This window comes from Aotus nancymaae, unplaced genomic scaffold (genome assembly GCF_030222135.1).
Source record: "Aotus nancymaae isolate 86718 unplaced genomic scaffold, 86718_ANA_hifiasm-v0.15.2.pri h1tg000033l, whole genome shotgun sequence".
NCBI classification, from domain to species: domain Eukaryota; kingdom Metazoa; phylum Chordata; class Mammalia; order Primates; family Aotidae; genus Aotus; species Aotus nancymaae.
In genome coordinates, this window is record NW_026988447.1 from 49,323,430 (window position 1) to 49,331,255 (window position 7,826).

Here is a 7,826-nt window from a genome sequence, read left to right on the forward strand (position 1 = left end):
TTAAGTGCATCCATGCATATATCTACTACTAAATTAAAATGTTATATGGCAATGGTATGCTTGTAACTTTGTCTGCTACAAAACTGAGTGATTTTGTATGCACAATGCCTGATTCAGCATGTGATGTATACTAGAAACTCACAATATATTTATTTAATAAACAAGTTTATAGTTGGATATGGAGAAAAGAATTGTCATGATCATTATATTACAAAGACAGAAGGAACCTACTCAGATATATAAAAACAAGAAGAAAGCAAAGGAGTGAAGTTTGAGTCTGATTTTGGTATAACTAATTATTTTAATGAAAACAGATAAATTTAATAAACATCAATGAATGTACCAGCTAACTTGGTAATTACATTATATATTTTAAATTTCAAATTAACTTTATGAGATATCATTCTTAGTTCTATTATGTGTTGATAAACTGACTCTTAGAAGAACATTCTGCTTCAGGTGACTCAACTAACTGCTGCTTGCAACTCTAACTGTAAAATCTATACTCAGTTTCTCCCATGGGTTTTGATTTAATTTTTAAATCAGTTTAATTTTCTCAACCATTTTAACATACAAAACCTTTCAGGGATCAATTGATTGCACAAATTGATAAATATAACCTAATTTGCGTAAGAACAGTGGGGCTCAGGATTTGACTTGGGTATTATACTATTTTTGGCTTTTATGAACAAGCCTGAGAGGTTTGCAATTTAGGTTTACTAAATTGGTCTGTTTGCTCAATGTAAAATAGAGACAGAATAAACATATCAAAAGATGAGCTTAGCTGGAGAGCTGATCTGACAGATGTCATAGTAGCCATTAAGACAACCAGTCAAAATGAAAACAATAGTCAAGCCGTTAATCACTTACAGAAAGAGGATAAATAGAGAAAGCACCAACTCCTACAATGTTCCATATTTCTCTATGGAAAGGTGCCATGTGAGGATCAACTGTATCACAACAGATGAGAGGTGCATTGTCTCATAGCTGAAGGAGTTCTGAACCAAAGAGTCCTTATATATATATATATATTTATTTATTTAGATGGAGTCTCACTCACCACGCTGGAGTGAAGTGGCACAATCTCGTCTCACTGGAACCTCCGCCTCCTGAGTTCAAACAATTCTCCTGCCTCAGCCTCCAGAGTAGCTGGGACTAAAGGTGGGACACCACACTCAGCTTTTGTGTGTGTGTGTATTTTTAGTAGAGACGGGGTTTCACCATGTGGGCCAGGATGGTCTCTATCTCTTGACCCCGTGATCCACGCACCTCAGCCTCCCAAAGTGCTGGAATTATAAGCGTGAGCACCACGCCTGGCCAACTCCTGATAGTTTATGGACCCAGGGGCTAGAGGGAGGGTAAAGGTGAATGATTAGGAGTGGAAAAGTGATAATTACTAAGTTCAGGTGAGGAAAAGTATTTCTAGGCTCTCTCCTTCCCCTCTATAAGTAAATCTCAGTAGACATGCCTAAGGAAGCCCTCAGGGAGAGCCCTTTATAAAGAAGCCTCCAGTGGATGCACCTGGTCTAGAAATGCAGCTGCGCTAACAACATGGCCAGCAAGGAGGACCAGAGTCTTGGCTGCAATTCCCTTCAGAGGCTGCAATGCATTGTTTGTGCACCACACTTGATGTGGGGAGGGTGGTTTTCTCTGCAAGGACTGAGAGGTACAGTTTTTGTAATTGCCTATCGTTGGGCCTCATATACCACACAAATGTTTTCAATCTAGAGTTGGACTTCTTAATTTTGTCATCACTTAGAGAGAAATAATTTGCAACTATGGTTAAATGGTTCTTTCTGCTGTAGGAAATGTATTCTTTAATGAAGGCTGTTTGTTACACATGTAGAATGCCAACTAAAATAGTCCAGCTGTTGTTCATATATTTTGGGTTGAAAGACTGATAACTCACATGCAATTTTCCTAGCATAATGGAGGGGCTACATGGCCTTGCAGTGAAAGTGCTTGAAAAATTTTACATAGAGACATAATAATGAGGCACAATTCTACAAACATTAGAATTATAGAATTATACAGACATTTTAGATAAGATTTCATAAACATTCTATTTTTATTTCTGACATTCTATTGATAACATTGGCTTGTCAGTTTTGTTGAAGACAGTGAAAATAGCCTCAAATGAATGCTTATGTGACAAGTGTTCAATTGTCTTCTGAGTTGTGCCCTTTGACCATTAATTGTATATATATGAAATAATATTTAAGATTCATGAATTTTAGGTTTAACAAATACTAGCCTACCACCATGCCTTTATATATTCAGTAATACACACAAACATTAATAAATAATTCCTTTGATACCAGTAAAGGGTTTACTCATGTTTTTCATTAGTAAATACACCATTGGACAACATTCTGTTGAGAAATCTAGGGCTATATCTTCCATCTGCAGTTTCTCAATCCTCCCTAATTTGTGTTTATGAAAAGTCTTGTAAATATTAACCAAGGATCTCCCAGGTATCCCAAACTGACTCATCAACCATCACTCGTAGTCATTACTTTCAGAATGCACCTCTTTATATAGCTGAAAATGCAATGGCTTTGTTATTTATGAAACAGTGAAAAGGAGTTTCCAGGTGGAGGCTAACCAAATTTGTGTGTATTTTAGAAGACTTTCAGAAAGCAGCATCTAGAAACAAAATGCCAGAGAAGAAGCTTTATTTAAATGGTTCTACAATGCATTCTAATACTGAATCTTGTGACCACACAAGTATATTATTTTTATTTATTAATACTTAACTCTATTTAACATATCTGTGGCAGAAAGGTTTAAATTTGCATGAACTATTTTTGGAGTCACTGAAAAATATTTGGGGTGTGTGTGTGTGCACGTGTGTGTGTGTGTGTGTGTGTGTGTGTGTAACTGTATCAAACTATGAGAATAACTCCAGGAAACCAGGACATTTACATACAGATAAAATATTTTACTGAAGATTCCTCAGACTATCCAGTTTAATTCTACTTAATTCCATTCATTTTTGTTTATGAATTAATTATTCAATTTCCTTTATTCCATTTACAATGGGATCATTAATTAGTGATCCACAAGAGTTTACGTAGTTATTTAGAAAACCAAAACACCTTTTCCCCCTCATTACCTTCATTACTCAATGGTTTCTGTTTCATTATTTGCTGTTGTGGTTTGAACGCCCTCTCCAAAACTCATGTTGAAATTTAATTGCCATTGTGATGGTATTGATGGGAGTGGCAGCCCATCTGGAGCAGCCTCTGCGAGGATACCAGCTGCAGCAGGGGAGTTTCCCCCAGGGCTGTGTGCTCCATGGGCCTGGCAAAAGACGGGAACAGGTGGGAGCCCCACTCACTTCCAAGTTGGTGGGGCAGGAGCCCCGCCCTCCTGGATGTACCTACAGCTGCCAGGCCCTTGCTGCAGACCCAGGCATCCCTGTACTTGTGGCCTGGAAGACCCTTGCCCCTGCTGGCTCTGAAGTGCCTATTCCCATTGCCGGGCCTCTCCCCACTCTCGATGCCCACTTCAATTTTGTAGCAAAGTTAAGGCCAAACTCAGGTGCTGTCATGACCCAGCTGGGGTTGCACATGCTCCAGGTGATGCTGACACATCAATCCTCTGCTTCCTTAGCCCCCTCCAGACTTTGGGCACCGATGAGCATGAAGGGGAAGCCAAGGGGAGGCTTAGGGCAGTTTGGCATGGTCCAAGAGTCACTTCTTGGCCCAAACAACCAGGGTGCTGTGTATGACATGTTGATGGTGGCAGGAGGCAGACAGGTTCCTGGGCAGAGAGGAATGGTCTAGGTGAAGCCCCACCTTCCAGCCAGGGAGAATCTAAAACCTGGGGGCCAGGCTGTCAATTATGGGTGGAGTCCAAAGCCTGGAAAGAGAATTTATGGTGCTTTTGGGAGCTCACACATGGCCACCCATGGACCAATCGCCATGCACTTTGGGACACCCATAGACCAATTAAGACCCCCCAACGCACACACTCAGCCAGATTCAAACAGATGTCAGGACAACCTGCCAACCTACATGCAGATAGAAGCTGTGCACTTCAGTTCTCCTCTCAGCTGAGGATTGCAGACATTAGGATGACCTGTCTGCGGAAAGGAGCTACCCACCGCAGGTCTCCTCTCCACTGAGAACTGGACACTCACTGGGACAACCTGGGGAAAGTAGACACCACTTTGGGTCTCCTAAGAGCTGTTCTACTGCTCAATGAAACTCCTCTCAACCTTGCTTACCCTTCAGTTGCCCACATATCTTATTCTTCCTGTATGTGGGACAAGATCTTGGGGCACACTGAATGGCAGAACTGAAAGAGCTGGAACACAAACAAGGATGAACACCCTCCCCAACCCCCACCACACTGTGAGCAGCAAGATGGAGAGAAGAGCTGTGGGGCCCTTCAGGGAGCCCAGACCTAGGGATTCCCAGAGCTTGGGCTGTGACACCCTCTTTGGAGCTCTTTGGTTCCTTCCCTCTCCACGCTTCCAGGTGCTACCACATTCCCCTCATTTAGATGTGGGTGCTCAGAGTGGAAGCCATGTCCTGTACCTGTGGTCCAGCGACAGCCTCAAATGGAGCCAGCATCTGTGTCAGCACCTGGAGCTGCCCACCCTGCAGACAGCATGCCTGGCTGTGCTCACTGGCTGGAACCCATGCTCCATTGCCTACACACCCCTTGTTGCTCCATGCCTGGATTGCACTTGACAGATGTGGGATCTGGGCTGGTAGCACAACCTAAGTGCAGCCTGTCAAGCTGAGTGGGTGGAACAAGCCCAGTGGAAGCAAGCAATACTCAGACAGAAGGTGCCTCTGACCACAGAGGTTTCTGGTTCTTGAAACAACACCCCAAGGATCCTAGGACAGTATTAAAAGATAGGACCTTTATCAAATGAGTAGACTATAAAGGCTCTGCCCTCATGAATGGACTAATGCTATTATTGTGGAAGTGGGTTAGTTAGTGCTGGTGTGGGTCCTTTATAAAAGAATTAGCTTCCAGGTTCTGTGGCTCTCTCTTGTAATCCCAGCACTTTGGAAAGCTGAGGTGGGAGGATCACTTGAGCCCAGATGTTTTATACCAAACTGAGTGACAGAGTGAGACTCTATCTTTACAAAAAATTTAAAAACTAGTCAGCTAGGTGGTTTGTGCCTGTGGTCCCAGCTACTCAGGAGGTTGAGATTGAAGGATTGCTTTAGCCCATGAGATCAGGACTGCAGTGAGTCATGATTGCACCACTACACTCCAGCCTGAGTTAAAGAGTGAGACCCTACCTCAAAAAAAAAAAAGAGTTAGATTCACTCCTCTCTTTGGTAGGTTCACTTGCCTTTCCACTTTCTGCCTTCTGTCCTAGGATGATATAGCACAAAGTTCCTCACAAGATGCTGGACCTATGCTCTTGACTTCCCAGCCTTCAGAATTTTGAGTCAAATAAACAAGTTACCTAGTGTCTAGGGTTCTGAGGTAGCAGCAGAACACAGACAAAGACACTTGATGAAATTAAATTTAAGTATTTGGGCATGTACTCACGTAGCCAACTAATTGGTTCTGTCCTTTCCAATGTAACATTCATTGCCCAAATCTAGTATGATCCTCCCCAATGTATCTTTCACCCAGTTTTTTTATTTTTGAAATTATTTTTAGTACTACATATACCTAAACATTAACTTTTTAAGAGAGGTTATTGATTTTCATATAAATGTGTTAAAAAGCATGAATACAAGCATATGTGAAACATATTGTGGAAGAACCTCCACCCTTTAAGTGCTCAGGTTAGGATAAATGAAAAGAGTAATTTAAGATTTTTGTTGATGTTGACTGTTTGTAGATTCATTTCATTATACTATACAGAGTTCTGAAACAGATGATAAAATTCTCATTCTATGAAATATCCTGTCTCTGAGATACGATGTTAGGAACTGTGGTAAAATGAGCAAAGATGGAGAACTGTCCAGTTTAATTCAACAAATATTTGTTTAACTCTTATGAACCATATATGTGCCAGGAATTGTACCAAGTATTCAGAAGAGCCAAAGTTGAACAAGCCAAATCAGAAAATCAGTTGGACCCTTCTAACTGCCTGGGCATTAGGGATTTTGCTGAAGCCCACAATTGTGTTGACCTGATGCAAGCAGCTGCGGTTTTTAGCCAGAAGCATTTTCCTGCAGAGGTACAGCATGAAGAGTTCATTCTTCTGAGTCAAGGAGAGGTGGAAAAGCTAATCAAGTGTGATGAAATTCAGGTGGATTCTGAAGAGCCAGTCTTTGAGGATGTCATCAACTGGGTGAAGCATGCCAAGAAAGAGCGGGAAGAATCCTTGCCTAACCTGCTACAGTATGTATGGATGCCCCCGCTAATCCCCAGGTATTTCACGGATGTAATAGATGCTGATCTTTTCATCCACTGTAGTTTACAATACAGGGATCTGGCTGATGAAGCAAGAAAGTTTCATCTGAGGCCTGAACTTCAGAGTCAAATGCAGGGGCCCAAGACAAGGGCTGGCTTAGGTACCAATGAAGTGCTTTTGGTAGTTGGGGGTTTCGGAAGCCATCAGTCTCCCATCGACGTAGTAGAGAAATATGACCTCAAGAGTCAGGAGTGGATCTTTTTGCCAAACATCACTTGTAAGAGACGTTATGTGGCCTCAGTGTCCCTGCATGACCAAATCTATGTCATTGGTGCCTATGACGGCCATTCCCACCTTAGCTCAGTGGAATGTCTAGACTACACAGCAGATGAGGATGGGGTCTGGTATTCTGTGGCCCCTATGAATGTCCGACAAGGTCTTGCTGGAGGCACCACCCTGGGAGATATGATCTATGTCTCTGGAGGCTTTGATGGAAGTCACACCAGTATGGAGCGGTATGATCCAAACATTGACCAGTAGACTATGCTGGGAGATATGCAGACAACCTGGGAAGGTGCCAGACTTGTAGTGGCCAGCAGAGTGATCTACTATCTAGGAGGATATAATGGCTTGAATATCTTAAATTCAATTGAGAAATATGACCCTTGTACAGGACATCGGACTACTGTTACACCAATGGCCACCAAGCATTGTAGTGCAGGAGTAGCCTTGCTGAATGACCATATTTATGTGGTGGGGGGATTTGATGGTACAACCCACCTTTCTTCCATTGAAGCATAAAACACTTGCACTGATTCCTGGACAACTATCACCAGTATGACCACTCCACCATGGTATGTAGGGGCCACAGTGCTTCGGAAGAGACTCTATGCAATTGCAGCATATGATGGTAATTCCCTGCTAAGTAGCATTGAATGTTATGACCCTATCGTCGACAGCTGGGAAGTCATGACATCCATGGGAACCCAATGCTGTGATGCCGGTGTGTGCATTCTCTGCAAGAAGTGACCATTGTTGGAGCACCATCCAGAGCTAGTGACCAGTCCAGTGGACAGCTAGTGGGAGAATCATGAATTCTTTCCAGAATATCTGTTTCTCACTATGTGCACAGAGTGATTACAGGCAGCAGTGCAGTGATGATTGCATTTATTTGAAACATACTCCCCTATGTCCTGGTTGTTGTTCCTGGGAAGGGAGGGTAACAGATACTCCAGGGAAAAGAGTGCAGATTGAGTGGATGTGAGAGACCAGACTCTCCCACTGCCTTGAGGAGCACTGTCTGGTTGTTTCTAACTTACCAGTGCTCAGTGTACTATATGAATGTTGTGCCCATATGTTGCAGAGAATGAAGATGAGTATAGCCTACTAGATGTGGGCAATATCCAGCCAAGGTGATTGGAAGGATACCAATTTAAGTAGACTTGGTGAAATCCATATCTTTTTTTTTTTCCAGGAACAGATACCTTTT

At 42.5% G+C, this 7,826-nt stretch overlaps 1 pseudogene; it reads left to right on the forward strand.

The window, feature by feature from the left end:
- The first annotated feature begins 5,986 nt into the window (after nt 1-5,986).
- LOC105731296 (kelch-like protein 12) lies at nt 5,987-7,366 on the forward strand (annotated as a pseudogene).
- Nucleotides 7,367-7,826: the final 460 nt, after the last annotated feature.